Source organism: Amblyomma mixtum, chromosome 1 (genome assembly GCF_055824585.1).
Source record: "Amblyomma mixtum isolate Tamu chromosome 1, ASM5582458v1, whole genome shotgun sequence".
Classification (NCBI taxonomy): domain Eukaryota; kingdom Metazoa; phylum Arthropoda; class Arachnida; order Ixodida; family Ixodidae; genus Amblyomma; species Amblyomma mixtum.
In genome coordinates, this window is record NC_143012.1 from 201,700,197 (window position 1) to 201,710,189 (window position 9,993).

Consider the following 9,993-nt stretch of genomic DNA (forward strand, 5'->3'; position numbering starts at 1 on the left):
ACTACCAGTAAAATCTATTGAGAACATTTACAGCATTTGTAGTGGAGTGTTTTTTAGCCTGCAAATGCAAGGTTGTAAAAGCAACAAACCAGTAGCTAAGCTGCAATTCTGTAGCCATCTTCCTTGCCTTCATCTACATGCCTGTTAGATTCATTCTTTTTTTTTAAGCTCTATCCCTACAACTGCAGCTTTGTAATTAACGCTAGTGATACTTTACGGGGTGCCTCTCTTAAGACATAGATCTTGATGAGTAGAAAAGATACAAGGAATACTGAATTGCAATTCTATGCCATGTCCACCAATGGCTTTTACGTGCAGGTAAAGAAAGCCTTGTGAGAGGTTGGTGTTCTGCTGTGGTGAGCTGCAGTCACCAGAGGACAACACTTCCGTCAGTGTTTCACACTGGCTACATAACCATCATGGTCTTCATTTTAAGCACAAGCAACTTTCTCCATCTTTCTGAGTTCTACTGGATGGCATGAATTTTTTCTGCTGCAGGCACGGCTCATATCAGTGCTGTCATCAGTGCTATTACATCTGGTATTAGTTGTCTGAGGCAGAGCCACAAAACAGTTCCACCAAGGAATGGGTCCTTTAGGTTCTTATCAATTCTTTTACCCAAACTTATTTCTACAAGCATATTTATTACCAAATTATGAAAGTGCTTTTCCTTTAAGTGATTCCAAATTTTGCATTTCTGCACACCATGCAATAAATGTGATAGCACTGAACATCATCAGCAATAAAGTGCAAGAACCTAATATGAAATCAAATCTTTTGCAAGACAGACTTCTGGGTCACTGCCAAAAAGGGGTCAAGGTTGACATGTCTGGTTGTGATCACCTCGAAATTTTCCAAGTGGGCGACGCGTCTCCTTAGGCGGTTATTGCATATTCTCAGCAGCAGCTGCCTAACTTCACTGCTACACTTTATATAAACAAGATGCTAGGGGCGCAGACAAAGAGCTCAAACAAGTGCTTCAATGTGTGCCTATGCACCCGTACAAGATTTCAAACAGTGTTAATTAGAATATACTGGCAGCAATATACCAAAGCAATTGCACTTTATAAAAAAAAATGAAGTGAACGCAGCAGACAGAAGAAGCAAGAAACCCAAAAATTTGAGAGTAATGCAAGGAATTTAGTAATGATCGCAAGAAATAACTCAGCACTTGGCATCTCTAAATACATTTGAACACCTTTACAACAAATGCATACACAAAATGACTTTTCTAATGAAGGATTTCTGACGTCCGGACTGAATTCCTGTCTTTCATATGTACTGTGAATATCTTTATAGTGAACACCGCTACAACAAATCTACCTGCACAATGAAGAAATTCAGCTATCCCTGATGGCTGATTTATTGCTTTACAATCAGCATACACAGCAATGCTGCCACTGGCCTAGTCGACACCTCAAAAGACTATGCACTTCGCAGAAGCCATGGTAACAGCCACACCAACGGAAAGAAAAAAGATGCGCAGAGCGCCGAATGGCAGAACTTTCTGACCACAGTACTAGCGTTACTGCCAGCAAAAAAAGCAAACCCAGAAACTTCGATCTTCATGCTCCCTCTTGGTGCTGGTGTTAAGTAAGCTAGTGAGCTGTAGGGAACAAGTGAGCTAGTGAGGACATCCACTGCCTAGCGGCACGCATCTTACAGCCAGTACATATTGAGTGGGTCCGATGGACCTGCTCAGTTCTCAAAGCCCACCTGTTGATCCCAGGGTCATCAATGCCTCGGCTATTAATATGGACGACACTACCATTTTTTTGTCAAGAAACGAACACCTCTTGTGCCAAAAACGTGGCCTCATCCTGTGCGGTAATCCTCCTCCGCAGAGGAGGTTGTGCTTCGGAGGATCTGGGTCGGGGCTGCCCTCACTACAGCTGTGACTCGGAAATGGCCTGTTTCGAGATCTCCTTCCTTGACTTGGGTGTCCAATATGTGAATGCAAAGACATTGAAGCCAACACTCATCACTTGCTGTTGGACTGCCCAGCACTGATGTCTACAAGAATATGGCTCCTAACAGCATAGGTTGGCACGCTCACTCATGAGTGCACTCATATCGCTTCACACTTACATTTGTGAGTGCGAGTGAGTGGATGGGAGTGTAGGTGGTCATGAGTGTGAGTGAGTGGTTGCGAGTGCGAGTGAATGGATGTGAGTGTGGGTGGTCATGAGTGCGAGTGAAAGGATGTGAGTGTGAGAGAGATGAGTGGTGGTAGGACATGGGTGAGTGGTTGTGAGTGGCGCAAACTTCAAGCGACAGTGAAGTTTGTCACATGTGCTTAGCTATTTTCATCTTGACAGTTGAGGGAAGTACATGTTCACTGCTGTGAGGGCCCTCGAGGCAGCATAAGGCATCATGGCGGTGTCGATTTACTACCGAAGCACAGGATTACGCTGTCGCGCAAATGGCAACCTTTCGTTGCTGTTCACCTTACTAGTTCACCGTTGACATGAGTGCAGGCCAAATTCATGGGTGCAGTTTTGTCAGATCCTTTGATCGAATTTTGCACTGCCACTGCTGGAAAGGCAGATCTCTCTTTACATACCTCCTATACGGCTCGAGCTCATATACACCCATGGATGCGGAACCCATGAATGCAGGATCAAATACGAAAATTTTCAATGCAAATAATTTCAGCAGGTAAGCATGGCGACTCATAATGTCAACTCTCCTCCTTTTCTACCAAGTTCTCAGAAGCTTAGAAGAGTGCTTCGAGTCACCGTTCTGTTTAAACTCTTATCTAAAGCCTAGAATATTGTGTGCCTATGGAACCACAATCTTTTCAACAATAAACTATTAGACCTTTTTGTTCATTACACCTTGAACTGACATCGCAGAGTACGCACCTCCATCGAAACACCGCCAGATTCAAACCCGGGCACACCGAAAAAATAGCCGAGCACCCTAAACACTGAGCCACCGCAGTGGGTAGTGCTACTTTTACCTTTGTAAGCGTTCGTTGTCTGCGACGGCAGGTATTAAATAAAACCCTTCGCAATGGGTCAGTGGTGAAATGAACAAAAAAAGAAGGCCTCAGTGGCTGTGGAGCTCAGCTGCCGACCCAAGGTTGCAGGTTTGATCCTTGCCTCGAGGGTCACATTTCGATGGAGGCAAAATGCAAAACCGTGCGTGCGCTGTCGCACGTTGAAAAAAATTAGCAGTGCTCCGACTGTTCTAAATCTAGTTTGAGCGAAAGCTCCATTACCCTTGGCTACGCTTGGTTAGACGTGCAGGCGTTTCAGGCACATTGTCAGCTGCGCTCTCACCCATGGCGAAACTGCATGAAAAAGTGACGTCGGCTCCTTAAGCGAATTCCGAGCCACGTTTTTGAAGACACTGAGCTATAAAGGCTCAAGATATATAACGTGAGTCACATCGAAAAGGTGATTTAAATAAAATATGTTTGGTAAGCTGTGGATGTTATGGAGAGCCAGTGCTGCCCCGAGGCTCTCGTTGGGTGGGGGATGCACGGTGGAGATGCTCTCTCATATTCTCGTAGGAAAGGGGGGGTGACTGGCAAGTCAGTTTCGGGGCGATGGAAAGGTGTCTGTATATAGGCAACAGAACGTGACAGCTTCGTTTCTCAATAGCATGCAGGAACGTAGAGACCACATGCAGCGATCATGTCGGCGCCCGCATAAGTGCACTGCGTATACGAAAAATTCCCGACTGACTCGACTTTCAGGAAGACCAAGTATTCATGCGACGAGGTCTCCGAAACTGCTCAAGCTGGAGGGTTTTGTAGGTAAAGTCCACCGCCTTTTCGCCTTTTACCTCATCAGACATATTATAGCGTACACATAGCCGATTTACGTTAATTTAGAGTTAATTTCATTCCACGGCTCTTGCCGTAAATTTGTCTTTTTACCGCAGACAATAAATAAAGTGTGTAAAGTGAGAACATCTCGCATTAAACAAATTTTTGCATTTGTTATTTTATATATCGATGTGCCAGAAAAAAGTAAACAGCATAACAAGCTTGATATATTAAATCTTCTCTACGTTCTAAAATTTTTTTAAATCCTGCACTCGTTAGAACCGGTTCAAGTAAATTAAATAAATTGGTTTTTTGAGGAAAGGAAATGGCGCAGTATCTGTCTCGCATATATCGGCGGACACCTGAACCGCGCCGTAAGGGAAAGGAGGAAGGTGGGAGTGAAAGAAAAAAGGGAGAAAGAGGTGCCGTAGTGGAGGTCTCCGGTATAATTTAGACCACCTGGGGATCTTTAACGTGCAGTGACATCGCACAGCACACGGGTGCCTCTTGCGTTTCGCCTCCATTGAAACGCGGCCGCCACGGTCGGGTTCGAACCCGGGTACTCCGGCTCGGTAGACGGGCGCCTTACCACTGAGCCACCGCGGCGGGTTTAGAACCGGTTCAATACGGTCCGAACCGGAATGGAATGTCGCTCTGGAGCCGAACCCACAACTGAACCTGAACCGAACCCGAAAAAATTCCAGTTCGATACCCTGCTGAAAACTGCACCTTGTGGTATTTAAAAAGGCATTTTGGTTACATGTTTTCCATCATCTTTTTTGTGGGCATGTATTTTTTTTATAACAAAAATGTTCAGGTTCTGTATATTTTTAATCAGTTTTAATTGAAAGTTTTGTCATAAGGAATGCTTTTGTAGCGCACTCAAGCCTAGTCGTCACAGGTTTTTGTTGTGATCACTTTTGAACCTTCTTTTTCAAAGTACTGAGCTTCATCATGGTGACAGTGCCTACATAGTAGATGAGAAGGAGGAAGTTTCACAGCAACAAGCCAGATTGTCGAAGTGCTGGTTTCTCAAAAACAGTGTGGTTACAACCGAGCCCTCAGCAAAGGCAATCCGGAGGCCTACTACTACAGAAACAGCCTGCCAACTGCTGTTCTACAAGCAGCTAGGCCAGCTGTGTGTGTGGCTTTGTCACTGCCAGGTCATCTAAGAAAGTGATTCCACGGCAGGACACTCAAAACCACCAAATAACGGAATCAGCTGATTTGATACCACTGTCCTAAAAAAACAAACAACATTTCTTAGGACTGACAGGTTGAAAACTGCAACTTGCAGTGATGTAATATATCTATGGCGATGATACAGCAGAAAGTGCAGTTTTAAATACACACAGCATCCAATCAACTGTACTCCGTGAAGTGCGTCTCAACCGGCTTGTCAAGTAGCGTGTTGCCTTGCTGCTGCCAAGGAGCTGGTTGCTGAGTTCTGAAGTTCCTCCGAGAGCAAGAAACGTCGGAGAGAATAAACATGAAGGCTTCGGAGGAGATGCCAATAAAGTCAACAAGTGCATGTACTCTGCTGGTGCATCCTCAACTGCTGTAGTATATGTGTAAGCATAAAATTGCATTTTTCTCAAAATCACCCTTTTCAAAATTTTTGAACCTTTCTCAATAACTAACCGACCGACTAAACTGAAATTTTCTCGGATTGTAATAAACTCCCTTGCAAATAGTTGGAACAAAATAGCAGAGTGGAACTGTGCATATGACATTAGTAAGCATGGGTAATAGGATGGAAATTGCCAGCACTGAATAAATAATTTGCAATGGATTTTCTTTTGTCCTGCGGCTTCCATTCCAGGCTGCCGAACGAAGGTTCTGTCGCCATAGGTGTGTATGAAATCAAATGACGTATACAAAAACTGCAATATAATCACTGCTTTGTATATTTAATACCTGTAAACTTATGCTAAGCTGCTTAAGAAGCCAGAATGACAGCAAATGGAGAAGGAGCAGTTTTTGTGGGCCTTACGTGATCTTATACTCACTTGTGACATTGCAACCATTGTTCGGCAACCTGAAACCAATACAGGAGCTGTGTGGCAAGGGAAATTCAATTACAAATTATTTACTGAGCGTAGGCAAATTTCGTGCAGTGATTCATGTTTACTGATGCCTTACACAAGTCCAAAGCACAAATACAGTAAGAAAAATTTGATGTGATGTGTGTATCAAGGCCATCCACGAATAAATCACTCAAGACATGAGTTGGAATTTTTATGATGACCAGGTTAGGAACAAACGCTTTCATATTAGCAATGGTTCAGCACTGAGCACAAGAAAACTTCACCAAATAAGGTGGTGAACCATCTCGTACTGAAAATAGCACCAGGGCTGTTTTTCACTAGGAGGACTGAATGGTTACACCTGCCTCAATTTGAAGTAACCTCTTCGAGCACTTTGGCGGAATTGCTGAGAGCATGACATGTGAACAGTGAAAATTTTCAATCCTTTTTTTTAATGTGCGAGGCCTGTCATTCACAATGACATCAAGACAGAGGAGCCATTGTAGTGTTCACTTGCCACATTTAAACAACGCAGGAAATAAGCTTCTTGAACAGCCTCAGTACAATCACTGATGTCATTCAACGCCAATGCTCTAGCTGAACGCAGCCACAGTGTTGGCCAAGACACACACAGCTTTGCGCGAACACCTTACTCGGTTGGGCCTTTCTCTGCTTTGAATGCCACATTTTACTGTAACATTAGTATAGCTGTTCGGCATCGGAAAGTCTGGCTTCACAGCGGAAAATGATCGGTAACCTGCTACTTGAGCTCACCTCAACTAGCAAATGACACCAGCGTCCTCATTGACTGCTTCACAGTGTAAATAAAGTCGGCAATGTGCGCTCGGACTTCAGGCTGGTTTTTCTAGCAGTGTCGGGCTGGCCCCAGTAACCTGCCAAGTCCAGACTGCAGGGCTGTTAACACTGCTTGTCAGCATGTTTCTGAGCTGTGTGCAAATAAAAAAAAATGCATGCAAATATACGGCAATGCAGGTCTCCCGAGCCCCTCAAAGACTTCCTTTCGCACGAACAGGCGTATTACAATTACAGCTTCACGGGGGCTTCTTGTACCTGGTCTGCAGAGAGGAGATTAGCTGTTCTTTTCAAGTTACGAAAATCATTACCTTGCATATCTTATCGTCAACATCACCGGCTAGAAAACTCGCTGCACAAGTTCACCGCAATCCGGCCATTCGTTGCCACAGGCTCCTCTTGCATCTGCTCGTCAAAAGGTTCCTTGTAACTGAATGCAGGCACGACTGTCAATTCGAGAAACCGAAGCGATGCGGACTGCAGGACTCGAAACGCTAAAGCAGCCGAAAGCAAAAACCGCCGAAAGAAGTCGCACGCTTTTGCTTTCGAATCTACGACGAATTTTAAAACTTTCTGCAACATTAGCGCAGGCCGCAGAAACGCCATCTGGTGTTGAAATGTGAAAATATTTTATGCGCTGTGATTCGCACTTAGCAAAGCAAAGCTAGTACCATGGCTAATTCAGTCCAGCCAGGGCCTATTTTTTTAGGTAACTTAACCGAGCAATGTTTTTAATAACATCATGTGGAGTTATTTCGCACCTTTCTGCCAACCACCGAAACGGCTACATTTGACTATGACTGCCTTAGCTTGAACATCCAAATCAAGCCGATCCACAGTCGGCGGAGTCTTGTTTGAGTTAAAATCGAAAATAGAGGAAGTTTATCCCTCATTCGTTCTGCTTTTGGCGCGAGGAGGCAAAGCGAATATCACGTGTGTTATTTAAGGGCAAAGAATATGCCTAAAAACCCAATAACACTGACTAATTCTCACCGAAGCGGGTGACTTGGGCGCCGCCATCTTGACAAAGCTATTTTCCTAGCATAAGAGCCGGCGCGCTAAATTCGAAAGAGAGCGTACGTAACGCGAACGTACATACGTAAAATCTAAATTCAGGCATATACAAAGCAAACTTACAACGTTACAAACTTCATAAACGAAACCAAAACATGACCTCGCTCGTTTCTTTTTTTAAATCCAAAAAGTTTAAAAGCATTTAAACACGATCCGAAATCAAAACAGCCGTGTGCTGCTGTTGCATTTATAAATATACCGGGAGTTTCAGCGAACACTTTCAAAAAATTTTATAGATAGATTTTTGGGGGAAATATGGCTTTTACGGCCCAGTATTACCAGTGTTGGCGAACACCAGAAAACTGGTGAATCGTCGTGAGTAGTAAGCTAGTTAACGACTTTTCTTAACTAGCTCACCTAGGCGCCTAATTGCAGTTAGAGATTTATAGCTGGTCTTTAGTAACAGCCACATCAGTTTTTAGAAATCAGAAAACGCGATTACTCTTGGCACTGTGGCTCAGCAAAATTTGGCTTTTTCGACTAGTTACATGCACTGTAGCAGTTGCTTTACCTCCATGCTTTCGAAAGCCCGTGGTATTTTCGCACGATGCAGCCAGATTTTGCCAAGTCACGACAGCGAGGGTAACCTCGATTTCGAAACTCTAAAAACTGATATAGCTATTACTGACGACCAGCTACAAATCTCTAATTGCAACTAGGTGCCTAACTCTACTAGTTACAGAGGTAATTATTAAAAATTAGTTAAGCAGCTCACGACTTCAGACAAAACACCACTTTTCTGGTGTCTGCCAACACTGGTAACACTGTGCCGCAAAATTTTTACTCCAAAAAGCATATTTATAAAAATTTTCGAAAGTGTCCGCTGAAACACTTGGTATGTTTCAACATGAAAAAGAAAACAAAGCGAATAACTATACAAAGCAAACTCACGTACGAATCTCATAAACGACACCGAAACACTACTTCACGCGATTTTATTTCCTGCGCTCTTCTGAGCTTGGTCTTGTCTCCAATGCTATATGTCCGCGCTGGCAGTTCACGGACTTGCTGCCTGCGGTGGTTGATGACACAGCACTTCACAGTGCTGAATTGTAGCTCTCCTCGTGGAAAACAATGGCGGAGGCGGCTACCTTAGATTGTGTAGAAGACCTCGAGTCCTCTATACCTGATGTGAAAGTGTTCCGCTCCAACTTGCAACATGCCGCAGATGCTGACCACTGGATGCAGTTGTACAGCGCTCAAATCAACACTTGTTGAATCACTAAAAATGTGTGCACAAACAGCATACCGTAAGACTGTATTTTGCATTTGTGCACTTGGTTCTTTCACAAGTGAGAAACTGCGTAAAGTGAGCGCACTAACCTAGCCTATAGCTTTGTTTCATCTGTTTGCAAATGTGATAAACAGTGATCACAGAACAAAAAAATCTGCAGCCTCAAACGGGGGTTGGCTTGGATACAAATGCCCCTGAAGACCCTCCAGAGGATAATGAAAGATTACTTCGAGGCGAATTGTGATTGAGCCAATTTTTGTGTGCGTGTGAAACATAACGATAAATGTTTGATCTTTTTGTTTCGTTTCTTTTGCGACTTGTGTAATTAGTGACCATAACAATCATGCCACGATCATTTAGTCGCATGATAGGCTGCTTATTGCCATCAGTTAATTCTGTCTAGAGTACACCTTACTGACATGCCAAACTGCTTTTTTAGGGTAGAAGTGGTTATAGCAACGTAATAGTTACAATGAAGAAATTCTGATTCCCCTGTAATGATGAGGTTTGATTGTATGAGTATATGTGAGAAATTCTGCCAAGTCGAGCACTCGGGCATTAAGAAGTGCAGTAAAAAGAGTTTGGAACATTTAAACACCATCACCCAGTTGTTGGTGCATTGACTTCCTTAAGCAGAGAATGACAATGCAAGGCGGATGGAAAGAAATCAATGTTACACATTTACTCAGCTGTTATTTCATTCCTACCAGGAATTTGTGACGGAACAGCGCAAAACACCGGGACAAGAGACAAGCGCTGACTTACAACTTTCATTCTACCAGGAATGAAAGCATTGCCTCTACCTCTCAGCGAAAGATAATGGGTGCTCATGGTAATACAGCTTCTCATGTGATAATGCCGTTCCTGAATGCTTGTGCGTGCCTGCTGTTTTAAGGCTTGAAGATGTTTTGAAATTTGAGTCTGGTTACAACTCAGATAATGCCATCCCTGAACGTTTGTGCGTGCCTGCTGTTTTTAACGGTTTGAAGATATGTTTTCAAATCTAAGTTTGGTTACAACTTAGATTTTGTGCACTTTGTTTGGTTTATGGTTGATTATGTCACATGTTG